This window comes from Cricetulus griseus (genome assembly GCF_003668045.3).
Source record: "Cricetulus griseus strain 17A/GY chromosome 1 unlocalized genomic scaffold, alternate assembly CriGri-PICRH-1.0 chr1_1, whole genome shotgun sequence".
NCBI lineage: Eukaryota > Metazoa > Chordata > Mammalia > Rodentia > Cricetidae > Cricetulus > Cricetulus griseus.
The window spans coordinates 86,093,616-86,106,029 of NW_023276807.1; positions in this window are offsets into that span (position 1 = coordinate 86,093,616).

A 12,414-nucleotide genomic window follows, 5' to 3' on the forward strand; every position below is an offset into this window, starting at 1 on the left:
CCATACGAACATATTAAATACATAGTTTTGCTCTTAGTAATCTGACTTTTTGTTGTATGAACCTCATGAGACTAGAAATCTTTTCTTCCCTGAAGTGTAAGTATGGTTATGTTAATATTACGTACAAGGCATCAGTCAGTTGTGATGCAGGCTTGCAGGTAACCCAGCACTGAGGAGGAGGCTGGAGGAGACGAGTCAAGTCCAGCTTGGGATACAAGTAAGACCCTGTCTCGACAGATGAAAACAACAAAACTTTAAAAGCTCACTTTTGCCCTCTAGCATAAAGAAAAAAAAACAATAAATAAAACAGAGGTAAAGCCTGTTTTTGCATTCTGAAGTATGGTGGGCTCTGAGCAGGAGCCATGGTTCTGCCTCTACCTGAAGGGTAAATAGAGGAAGAGTTGACATCCACTTCTAAGATTTTCTCTTCTTTAGGTTGCCTGGGCATTTTGTAGTTACTTCCTTGGAGCTGGCTCTGCCCTCTGCACTTGAAAACCCAAGCTAGCTGCCTAGGTTACCATGACAAAATATGGAAGACAACCTCCACTTGGCTATTCCATGCGGCAGACAAGATGGGGGCCCAAAGGATGGGACTCCCGGTAGGGTGGGAAGGGAAGTACTTTGTGCTGTATGCAGGAGTGGCTGTGGGAGGGGAGGAGCCTGGGGAGTGCCTGAAAGTCTACACTCTCTCCCTTTTGTTCGAGTAGGAAGCTTCTAGAACATTTTTTTGTTTGTGTCTGTTTTCAAGACAGTCTTGTGTAGCCCAGGCTGGCCTGGAACTCACTATGTAGCAGAAGATATTTTGAACTTCTGCCTCTACTCCCCTCCCCCACACCCAACCCCTGCATCCGGTCAAGTTCTAGGATCACAAGCATGTGTCACTATGCTCAGCTTTGAAGTGTCCCTAATTATGACTATGGCCCCCCTTTTGTGTGTGCAGAGATAACAAATAATACTAAAGTTTCAGGGCTTAGGATGACAAGGATTTACTTTGTATCTGGACAGGCCCATCTTGCATCTCAGTGTGATTGTGGACTGTCTCTATGTTGTCCTTGCTCAGGGACCCAAGAGGACAGAGCAGCTGCCACCTGGAACCATGCATGACAACAACAGTGGCAGGAAGAAGGAAAATGTGCAAATTACAGCTGTCACCTAGACTTGCCCTGTATCTCTCCCATTCTCTTGCCTTTAGTGCTCAAAATGCATCATGTTCCATAGGGGGTGAGTAAATAGAGACCAACCTGAAGTGTTATAACAGTTTTTTTAGGTGTGTGGGTGTGTGTGTGTGTGTGTGTGTGTGTGTGTGTGTGTGTGTGTGAGAGAGAGAGAGAGAGAGAGAGAGAGAGAGAGAGAGAGAGAGAGAGAGGAGGGCATCAGACCCCTGGAGATGGTTACAGGTGGTTGTGAGCTGCCATGATAATGCTGGCAACTGAACCCAGGTCCTCTGCAAGAGCAGTTAAGTACTCTTAACTGATGAGCCATCTCCACGCCTCTAGCCCCATAGTTTGCTCACTTTTTTTCTTGAGGCAGAACATTTTGTAGTCCAGGCTGGCCTCAGTCTTTCTGTGTAGCCGAGGATGGACTTCTGATCCTCTTGCTCCAGCCTCCCAAGTGCTAGTATTACAGGTGTGTACCACCATGCCCAAGTTTATGTGGAGCTGGGGACCAAACACAGTGTTTGAGTGACTGTCCTTTAAACCAAACAATTGCCAGCTTGGGGAGTTCAGTTGTGTCCTCTTGCAAAATGACTATCCCAGCTGGGCTTGTCAACACTGCCCTCACGAAGGAGTGGGGAGAGTCACAAGATCCTCCCCTGAGTGTAGAGGGAGATTTTCCCTGTCTATATCTCGGTCCCACTGGACCGGTTTTCTCTCCACCTGCCGATTCCCACAGCCGCTAATAAACTAACCACTCTGAGGCTTAGTATCAGTTACAATTGTTCAGCCAATGGCTTAGGCTTCTTTCTGGATAGCTCTCTCTTAATTATTAACCCATTTCTATTAATCTGTGTATTTCCAGGCGGCCTTCACTTGCCGGTGATGCCTGGGTCTCTTGACTCCCCAGATGCTACATAGCATCTGTCCTTTATCTTTCTTTTCCTGCCTCTTTGTTCAGAATTCCCACCTAGTTAAATTCTGCCTGTCCATTGGCCAAATAGTTTTATTCATCAACCAATAAGAGAAACATATATTCACAACACATAGAAGGACATTCTTCATCACCTGAGTATCTAGGCCATCCTTACCACCTGCTGTATGTAACTGACTTAATTGTACAAGGTCTGGGGATAGCCTGGAAATAGTAGGGGAGGGCGCTCCATCTATCCACCCACAAGGGAACCCTCGTCCCCTCTGGATAAGGCATCCCAGGTGCCACTTTCTGGGAAGAGGAGCACCCACACCCCTGTAGGTGACCCCTCACCTATGCTCTGTAAGGAAGTTCATTAAAGCCATTTGTTCTGAGAGTAAACTTGGTGGACTCTGTCACTGGGACCTCACAAGGGGTAGGCTGTCTCCCTCTGGGAAAGAATTTTAGCAATACCCCGGGACTGTGCATGCTAGACAAGTACTCCAGCAACTGAGGGACTGTGTATGTCAGGCAAGTACTCTAGCTACTTAGCTACAACTCCAGCCAAGTATGCTTCTTTTTCCTTTAATTCTCACAGAACTTATGCATGGGAATTTACAAATAGCTCCATTTCAGGACTGAGGACACAGCCTGGACTACCTTGTCACTAGGGACAGGACCTGCACAGCTGTGGATAACACCTGTGTCTGCTGAGAAGCACCGGGACTTGGGTGTCCCTGCTCTTGGGCCTCCAGGTGAGAGGTCCCAGAACTATGCTATTGGTGGGACTTAGTCCTGGAGGAATCTGGGTGAGGAGGGAGGGCTGTTCAGGTCCTTGGGCTCCCCAGGAGGGCAGAGCAGGGACTTGGAGCAGTGAACAGTGACAGGGGCCCAGTTTGATTTGAGGTCCACACCTTTGTTTTGCCAAGAGGCTAGCTGGCTTCAGTTGACAGTCATGGTGAGAAGCCTGGGAAGCCAGGGCAGGAACTCATTGCAGGAACTGAAGCAGAGACCGTGAAGGAACACTGCACACTGCCTCACTTCCCAGGGCTTGGGCAGCCGCTTTGTTATACAACCAGGCCGACCTGTCCAGGGATTGCACCTCCCACATCAGTCATCAATCAAGACAATGCCCACAGACATGCCCACAGGCCAGTCCAGGGGAGGAGACCCCTCAGGTGAGGCTCTCTCTTCCCAGAAGACTCTACTTTGTGTCCAGTTGACGAGAAATAAGCAGCACGCTTGTAGACAGAGATATCAGTATCATGGAAAGTAGATGACTTAAAAAGTAGATGACTCTAGCTGACCAGAACATGGCAAGCATGGCTCCAGCAGGCCTTACACTTCTCCTCCAATCCCTTTGCCTTGCTAAAAACTGTTTGATTACATTCCTAAAGCTAGCCCCCAGGCCGGGCAGTGGTGGCACACGCCTTTAATCCCAGCACTCGAGATGCAGAGGCAGGCGGATCTCTGTGAGTTCTAGACCAGCCTGCCTGGCCTACAAGAGCTAGTTCCAGGACAGCCTCCAAAGCCATAGAGAAACCCTGTCTCGAAAAAACAAACAAACAAACAAACAAACAAAAAAGCTAGCCCCCAAGGTCTATTCCCTTATTTGTTCACTTCCTCCTCCTGACTCCTGAGGCTGACCACCAATGTCCAGCTATCAAATCATTGAAGTCCAGCAATCAAAAGTCCCCTTCAGCTCACCTAATTAACATGCCCAATCAAAATTAAACACGTCATCCTAAGTCGGGGTTTCCCCTTGTACCTTTATAAACTGCCATTTGCCTGTGGACCACATCTGTCTCCTCTCTATCCAAAGACAGTCCTTTGTGTCCCCCCACACCTCTCCCACCTAGGACAAATACCCCTCCTCCTCCTCCTGGCCCTTGTTCCCTTCCCTTCTCCCTCGTCATCTATCTCCTGTCTTGGTCTCTTATTCCCTGCCCTCTGTCCCTCCAGGGCAAATAAATCTCTTTTGTGCTAAGAACTTGGTCTTGGGGTGTCTTGTGTTGAAACTGGTCCCTTTACCCCGTACCCCCATCCCCAAAAGGAAACAAAGGAAATCACTAGGTACTAAGACCAGGTGTAGGGCCAGGGCCAGAACTAGATTTTGCTTCAGGATACAAGAAACAAGGCAAGGAGCTAGAGAGGTGGGTTGTGGTTAGAGCACTGGCTGTTCTCCCAGAGGACCTGGGTTTGAGTCCCATCACCTCCTGTCTGCAACTCCAGTCTCAGGGGATGTGATACCCTTTTCTGGCCTGTGTGGGCATCAGGCATGCATGCAGACATACAGAGGACAAACAGAATAACATGAGTGAAGGGTCAGGAAGAAGGCTCTGCCATACCCACATGTAAACCTGTCTGAAGCTTTTATTTTTTGTCCTTTGATATCCAGCTTCAAAATGGCCCCAAATGACCCTGGCACTTAGATCTTTGGTATAGTCGGAACTCTACCACTGAAGCACTCTTGGTAACTATGGGAGGGGATAATTTGCTGTACAATAACAAATATTAGAAAACTTTTTTCAATTTCAGATTCTTTGTGATGTACACACAATTGACCTTCTGGATCCGTAGGTCATGGATTAGAGGGTCAACTATCTGAAGATCAGGTTATTTACAAAACAAAATGATGTCTATATTGAATATGTACAGATTCTCTCTTGTTATGGTTCAGTAACAGCATAACAATGTGTGCAGCTAATTACAGAGCACTTACACACTATTAGGGACTTAATGCAATTAGTAATGTAGAGGTACTTTAGATATACGGGGGCATGTATATAGATTTTAAATGCCGCAGTGTAGTGTTATATAAAGGACTGGCACATTCCAGGTTTGGGATTCACAGGAATCCTGCAATCCATCCCCCAGTGAAACTGAGTGATAACTGAATATTGCTTTACTACCAGAAGAAAAATGTTTTAAACGATCTATCAAGTAAACCCTTCATTACAGTAAGCTAACAGACATGGGCTTGGCTATCTTGTCATATCATTATTGAAGCTCCTGGGAAGAACAGTGGGACTTCCTTAATTTTTCCTCTTTGATAAAATATTCTCCAATAAGAATGGGGGGAATATGAGGTCATTACAAGATAATACAATGATCATGGTGCCTAATGCACTGCAAATGCTCTTCAAATAAGTGGCATGCTTACTATTTGGGGGTCCCAGGCTGCTTAAGAGGTCCTTCCGGCCCCCAAATCTGAACTTCAATGCATCCAGCAAGAAAGACTCTTTCTTCGTGTCGCCACAGGGTGGCGCTGTGACACCAACCTCCTTTCCACTCCCGCCGGCTTTCAGCGGGCCATGTGGCAGGAAACCAGTCCCCCTCCAGACTGCCAAGGCTTGCATGTCGGGTTTCCAAGAGCGACTGGGCAGTGGGACACCATCCAAGCATTCATCCAGCAGATAATGAGGAAACAGGCCCCAGCTTTGTACCCATCTGTAATGCCAAAGTAAGGGCTGCGCAGAGTTGAATGGCGTCAAAGTCGTCCTGGAAGCAAGAGGCTCCTGTTGGAGGCTGGGAGGTGGGGTGGGTTGTAGTGTCTAAATGTATTCTCGGTGCTGAGGTTCCACATCCTACGTTCTCAAGCTGCGGCCCTTTGCAGAGTGTGTGTGTGTGTGGTGGAGGGGAACTCGAAAAGGGTTAGGTTTGTGAGGTACTTAGCTATATCCCCAGCCTCGAAGTCGGTTTCTAAATTGTCTCAAACTTCAGTCTACATCACAGTAGCCCGGAACTTGCTAAACACTGGTTTGGCCATTCAGTTCAGCGGCCTGGCTGGTGGCCGGAGAATTTGTATTTCAAACACGTTTCCAGGGATGCTGATGGGGCCGGTTCACTCCTGTAAAGTTCCCTGGGACAAGAAGTTAGAAGCATCTCTCACTGTGACTGCTCTCTCCACTTTGTCTGAGTTCTCTGTCAAACTCCTGAGCCGCCTTTGGGGCACACCAGGATACTTGTTAGAAGTTACCATGGGCCAGACAGGTGGCTGGCCTTCCCTGCTGTGTACAGCAAAGGTGACACAAACTCTCAAAGCAACTCTCAAAGCTCCACTTGCCTCATTGTGGTCACCAGATCTTCGGAGACACACTCTCTACCCGATGCCACCAGTCCAAAAAACAGTGTCACTTTTCCCAAATATAAGTGGATGCAGCAGAGGTTTGCATAGTTCTGGTGGAAGTGTTGAATCCTCCCACATAGAGCCCAGAAGACTTAGATGGACAGAGTGAAGTCAGAGGCATGAGCCAGGTCCCTCCTCTTCCTGCTTTAGGTGCAGGTTCTCTGTTGGCCCACTCTGACAGGAGCCTATCCAGACAGTCATGAGCTCCAAGATTTGCGGTTTATCTCAAATAATTTCAGGCCAGGCCTGGCAGCTCAGACCTATAATCCCAAATACTCCAAAGGCTGAGAGGGGGGAGGGGGGTGGGAGGGAGTGTTTGCAAATTCAAGCTTAACTGAACTATAGAGAGTTCAAAGCCAGCCTGGGCAACTTAGCAAGGCACATCACAAAAAATGTAAATAGTTAAAAGCCAGGATTGTGGGTGCTGCATGCATAGTTGGTAGAGTGCTTGCCTACCTTGTGCAAAGCAATGATTTGATCCTCAGCAAAGGATTAGCTGGGTATGGGGGCACATGCCTGTAACCCCAGCACTTGGGAGGTACAGGCAAGAGGACCCGGAAGTTCAAGATCATCCTCAGTTACACAGTAAGTTCGTGGCCATCCCAGGACACATAAGACTCTGTCTCTTAAAAAACAAACAAACAAACAGTAAAGAGAGGGCTGATTATGGCTCAATGGTACAAGGGGACAGACTCACCAAGGAGCTTTCCAGCTGGAAGGCAAGGTGAGTAGGTTTAGATAAAATAACAGGTTAAACAATGGGTGCTTCTCCGAAGTTTGGGAAACACTAGCTCACAGAGTCTGTGCTTGCACGTGCTTGCATGGGAAACATAGACTCTGTGGGAAATCCTGTGGTGGGGCTAAGGAGGGGCCTTGCTACAGCACAGCTTGTGCCACTCATGGTCATTGCATCATGTAAGAAAAAGAAATGTGTTTCTCCTTCCCCAGTTATTAATGGCCACACAGTCATTGAGTTTTGAATTTCTACCACAAGATGTAGATTCCTGGCTCCATCGGTGAGCCCTATCCTAAACCACCAACTTGGTTTTGTTCTGTTTCCTGCCCCCTGCCCCCCTCTTTCTGATGCTGGGACTGAATCCAGGCCCTTACCATTGCTAGGTAAGCACTTTATCACCAAGCCTCTATGTAAGACCCCCGGAAGCTCAGGCCTCCAGGATCTCAGCCCAGGACCATGGTTACCCCAATCACCAGGCAGATTCAAAAGCTTGATGCAAACAGCATGAGGCTTTATTATAGTTGTTTAACGAGCTAACTCCATGTTAGCTAGGGCCTTCCATCCATCCACCATGGTGGATGGCTAGGAAAGACAACTCGAAGCGTCTGCATAGAGATCTTATAGGGCAGCGTAAGGGGAGTGTCAAGGGGTACGCACAGGCTCAGGATTGGTGTGGCTCCAGGCTTGGAGGGTTTGCCCTGTGTTGATTGGTTAACTGGTTGTTATGGCCCATAGGCCCCCCAAGGTTGTTGCTATGCTCTGTACATCACTGCTGTGCACTTGTCCGTAAAGCACACCCAGAGCCATAAAGCATAGCGCCACCAGCTAACTTCTGATTGGTTCCTTGCCATGAGGCAGGCATCTGACCTCCTAGTGACTAAGGCAAGGTCACGCAAGCACGTGTTCGGCTGTTATGGCTGCCGAAATGGGGAGCTGGTCCCTTCATCTATACCTCTAGACATTTCTTTTCGTTATGAAGCAAATCTGGCCTCTCTTAATTTCCACCCCAACTCTGTAATGTTCATACCCAGGGATTAACAGATACCAGGAGAACACATTTTTAAAAATCATTCCTTTTATGAAGATATTAATGTGAAATGGGACAGCCACTCTGAAGTTGAGTTTTGCAGTGTCTTAAAATGGGAAGCACAGACCAGATGTTTACACCACCCATTCAGTATTTACTGTCTCTACCCAAGATAAATGAAAATATATCCACCACAAGTGCATGTTAATGGGTGGTTATAATAGCCTTCTTTAGAATGACTAAAAACTAGGACAATCTCTACCTGGCTAAGAAGTTAATGAATACACACACCCAGGTATATTCATGAAATCAAAGTATCAAAACAATGATGCAAGTAAACTATTCCACACAGAAGACACCAGAATAAAAGATGACCCCCTTTCTAGAAGTTCTAGAAAATGGAAGTGAGTCCTGAAGGTGAAGAATTCTTTGAATTGAGGAAAGACAAGGAAGGATTAGAAAGGGGTGTGCGGAGATGTCTGAGTCACAAGGGATGCAAAGACATGGAGACTGTGGAAGGCTTTAGGCATGTCACTTTGACAAACACTTCAGTGCCTGCAGCAACATGGTAGCCACACACAGCCACTCTCTTAAAGGCAGTAATGCAACTTTCAACAATGGCAAAACAACTCCAAAGTAAAAGCAAACTGGACAAAAGACATCTAACAAAATAGCAAGCCAGCATTTAGTAATACTTACGGTTAACCCCTAAGGAAGGCAAGCTGAACCCACAGTGGATCTCACTGCATGTCTACAAAACAGATACAATAATGATAGCTGTAAGAAGCCTTTGCAGGGCTGGAGAGATGGCTCAGAGGTTAAGAGCACTGAACTGACTGCTCTTCCAGAGGTCTTGAGTTCAATTCCCAGCAACTACATGGTGGCTTACAACCATCTATAATGAGATCTGGTGCAGACAGAACATTGTATGCATAATAAATAAAATCTTAAAAAAAGAAGCCCTTGCAATATCAAATTCAAGTCCTACAGAGGATGAGGGATAGCCAGAGCCTGTATTTCTTAATATAAGGAAACATGAAAACATGGTAAGACACTGAAGAAAAGCTCAACATTTCTTATAAAGTTAGACACACACCCAATGTAGAATAAGCAGTCCTTTTCCCTCAACTGTAAACAACCTAACTGCCTTTAAAATGGTGGGAGGCTAAGTAACTGTGATACCTTTATACCATGGAATAGCATTTGACAATGAAAAGGAATGAACAATTGACACACCACAACATGGATGCAAACACAAGAGGTTACATGTTACAAGATTCCATTTGAGTGGCATTCCAGAAAAGACTACTCCGTAGCTGTGAGAACTTTTTTTCTATCAAAGGAAGCATGTGATATGTCCATTTGCTCAATCCCTAGACTTTCTTGAGATATGCCTATTACACACACCCTCCTCTTTCCCTCCAATTAGCCAACCAGGAGTATGTGATGAGGTTGACTCTCAGCCAAAGAGGAACAGCCAAGTTTCCTGTTGCCTTAAGAACAAAAGACAGAGTCATCTTGTCCTTGTGCTTGCTATCCCGGTTTAAGTCATGGCATATCCTTTTTTGGAAGGAAAAATTGCCTTGCCAGGTTACTTTTGCTTTCTTTCTTTCTTTCTTTCTTTCTTTCTTTCTTTCTTTCTTTCTTTCTTTCTTTTTTCTTTTTTGAATTAGAAACAGGATTGATTTACATGACAATCCCAGTTCCCTTCTCCCACCTGTCCTCCCCTACTGCCCCCACCCAACTAAAACCCTACCTATTACATATCCCTTCTGCTCCCCCTGGATGATAGGGCCTTCCATAGGGTGTCATCAGAGTCTACTTTTGCTTTTTTCATGTGTTTCTTTGTGACATGCCAAGATTATTCTTTTCTAACAGAAGTGATGGAGAATATCAGGTTGGAGTACAGAAGAGATGATGAAATTATTATTTCCAATTATGATGGTTTGAATGAGAATGAACCCCATAGGCTCATATATTTGAACACTTGGTCCCCTGTTGGTAGAACTGTTTGGGAAGGACTCAGAGGTGTGGCCTTGTTGAAGGAAGTGTGTCCCTGGGGATGGGCTTAAAGGTTTCAAAAGACTCTTGCTATTTTCTGTTAGCTCATTCTGCCTCCTGGCTATAGATTACGATGTGAGCTCTCAGCTACTGCTCCAGCACCATGCCTGCCTGATGTCATGTTCCCGGCCATGATGTCATGGACTCTAACCTTCTGAAACCACGAGTCCCACTTTCTTTTAAGTTGTGTTGGTCATGATGTCTCTTCATAGTTATAGAAAAATAAGTAAGATAGCTGGTTATTGGACACTTCTTCCTCCTGATTCTGTGGTGGGTACATAGTCTACATACACATTGTCAAAATTTGTAGAACCAGATACCAAAGAGACCGAATGTCACTCTGTGTAAATAAAGACATGCAGAATCAGTTCGCACTGTTACAGAATCATCAGACAGTGTAGGACAGAGAGGAGGGATGTGAAGGCTTTTACATAGGTACAGCTTAGAGTTTTGAGCTGCTCCTCAGAGCTCCCAGCCAGCAGTTTTGGATTGTTCTTTCAGACTATTTTCTAACACGACTCATGATGTATACAGGTATTTTATTTTTCCAGAAATAAGGTTATATCATATCTATGGATCTGAAGCTGCCCCTTTTCTACAATCTTCCAGAGCCTGGAGAACTAAGATTTAATTGGCAATGTGTGTTGCAAGTAACTTAAAACCAGCCCTCTATTTTCAAGGTGACACAATGATTGTGCTGTCCCTGACACCTGGGTCTTACAAGCATTTAGACTGGATCTCGGTCATTCAGATGGCACCTCTGAAGGTGAACACTTCACCAGATAGCTGTCTTCCTGTCTTATTAGGATATCCCTAGGGATCATGTCTGTTAGAGGGAGTGAGGAGCAAACACTCCCCAGACTTGAGGACCTCAGAGGATCATTGGAAGTCTGAAAAGTCTTCATTAGGTTGTAGCCAGGACACAGAGCCAATGTCAGTTTTCCAGTTTTCCAAGGTGAGAAAGGAAATGTGATCAATAAAGCAATATTTTATTATTGTAGCCTTAGGAATTGAACCAAGGGCCTCACACATGCAAGGCAAGCCAACTAAACTGTCCCCATGTCCCTTTTCTCATTTCCATTTGGAGATGGGGTCTCACTGACTTGCCCAGGCAGGCTTTAAACCTTCAGTCCTCCTGCCTCAGCTTCTCAAGTAGCTGGCATTACAAGTCAATGTTACATGCCTTGCTGGCAGAATGTTTAATCCTGTACTTTGGGACCCTGGGGCATACTTAAGTTGCTGTGACACTTCATGCTCCAGAGAGTCGGTGGTGTATGAGAATGAGGCAAGAGTGGGCTCTGTAAGGGGGCAGTGTGGGTTGGAACCCGGCTTTTGACTTTACCAGGTAGGTGGGTGACCTTCAGCAGGTCACATGACCTTCCTCTTTTGGGTTGCATATGCTTGTTGTAGAAATCAGTAACTGTGTATGCCCATGTGTGGCAGTTGACTAGCAGAGTATGAAGCTAGCCTTGGTGTGCTTTCCTGTTACTTCCTCTCCAGGCTGTTAACCTCAGTCTGAGAGATAAGACATCTCCAGGCCGTTGACCTCAGTCCATTCTTGGGGCTCCATGGAGGGGCTACCAAACAGGTGCTACCAACAACTGGCCCTTCCCCCAGAGGCAGCTGGAGTCCGGCTTCCTTTTTTTCCCATGTCAGCATCAACAAACAGCTGAAGCCTGCTGTGGGATCTTGGCGAGCAGGGCCTGTATTGATTTTGTTCTCGAAGCCTTTCAAGTGGCGGCTGCCTCTGTGATCTGGATGCAGTGCCCAGTTACAAAGCCAGAACAGTCCCTCAACGGTTTTTGGAGGGTTTTATGTTTCCAGAAAGGAACCCAGAGCACCCAAGCCTCAGCCAGTGGGTGTTTACCAGGGCCCAGAGCACTGGCAGAGCAGTGTCAAAGGCTCGTGTCTCGCTCAGCACCTCACTTTCAGCGTCAGAGAGCAAATATTGGTCCTGCCTGCTACGTGCGCTGAAGCCACACAAAGTGCTCCCAAGACCTTTACCACCGCCAGGCTTGCTGGCCAGGTCATGGGTAACTCAAAGCAAGGCAACCTCAGCGATCGCAGCTCATTCCTGCCAATATTTAAACCAGGTCAATTCTTCTGGGCCAGCACATCCGTTGACGCTCCGAGCTGCTGCAATATTGGCTGGATGGTGGGAAGCTCAGGGAGGGTAGGGGACACCACGAGGGCTGGGACCTCATAACAGACTCAGATTATAAGCATGAAGTGAGACCTAAAGTGGAACCCCTCCCCCTCTTCTCTTCCCTTTGTACAGAAGTTGTTCACTTTCCGCATTTATGTCTTGTGGCTAGCTGAGCGGGGAGAAATTGGGCTGTCACTATGGGCATGGCAGGGGAGCCAGTAATCTTAGTTCTTGGAAAGAGGAAGCAG